The sequence below is a fragment of the Chrysochloris asiatica genome, unplaced genomic scaffold, assembly GCF_000296735.1.
Source record: "Chrysochloris asiatica unplaced genomic scaffold, ChrAsi1.0 scaffold00164, whole genome shotgun sequence".
Classification (NCBI taxonomy): domain Eukaryota; kingdom Metazoa; phylum Chordata; class Mammalia; order Afrosoricida; family Chrysochloridae; genus Chrysochloris; species Chrysochloris asiatica.
This window is the reverse complement of record NW_006408682.1, coordinates 406,416-407,393: the sequence shown is the minus strand read 5'-3', so window position 1 is coordinate 407,393 and position 978 is coordinate 406,416.

Below are 978 nucleotides of genomic sequence, written 5' to 3'. Positions count from 1 at the left end.
AAAGACAAATGAGAATTTCCTCTATTAATCACATCCCTTTGATTCTGTCAATCCTGTTTGTTTGCTTGTACCAATCCATTATAAACCTTTTCTTTTTCATATCTTCCATGGGTAAAGGTAAAAGAAATATTATAAGGGGGCACTGGCTAAAATGATTATGTGCAGTTTGTACATCTGGGATATAATACAAAATTAAACCAGTATTTCCACCATCTGTACTGAAGTCTATGGAAGACTATGGTTTGATTTTATGAGTTAAAATGAAAAAAAATCAAGAGGAGAAAGTGACTTTTAAATGCCATTTCCCTGCACAGCACATTCAAACCTGAGACACTTATCAGCAATAGAATCTACCACCTGCAAAAGTCATTCATTGCTGTGTAGGGATAAGGCAAATTAATTCTTCATTTTAAGACTTTCAAAATATCACAAAGGAAACAAACAAAAAGCAGACATAATGGATTGGATACATGTGACTGAGCTAATGTGTAATTTTATTTTATAATTAAAGATCAAATCATTTAATTTTTTATATCATGTGATCTATATTTCATTTATTTAATTTTTTGTAATATTCACTCATTCAAAAAACTATTCTTTGAGGTAGCAGAGGTGATGATATAAAGAAATAGAGAAGCAGAGGACTATAGGCCCATGGTCTGAGAGAGGTTGTCTGTCTCTGTGCAGGAGGCTGGCTTGCAAAATGTGCCCTGTGGACATTTAAATGAATATATTTTTTCAATGTGGTATGTGTAAATAAATTTCAAAAAGGGAAAAGAGGTAAATACTACTGCTTAAGAATGCATGGTAGCTCTGGTAGCATAGTGGTTATGAATCAGGCTGCTAATCTCACGGTCAGCAGTTTAAAACTACCAGCTTTTCCGTGGGAGAAAGATGAGGCTTTCTGCTCCTGTAAAGATTTTCAGCTTTGCAAACCCTGTACAGGGTCACTATGAGTTGTAACTGACTCCATGGCAC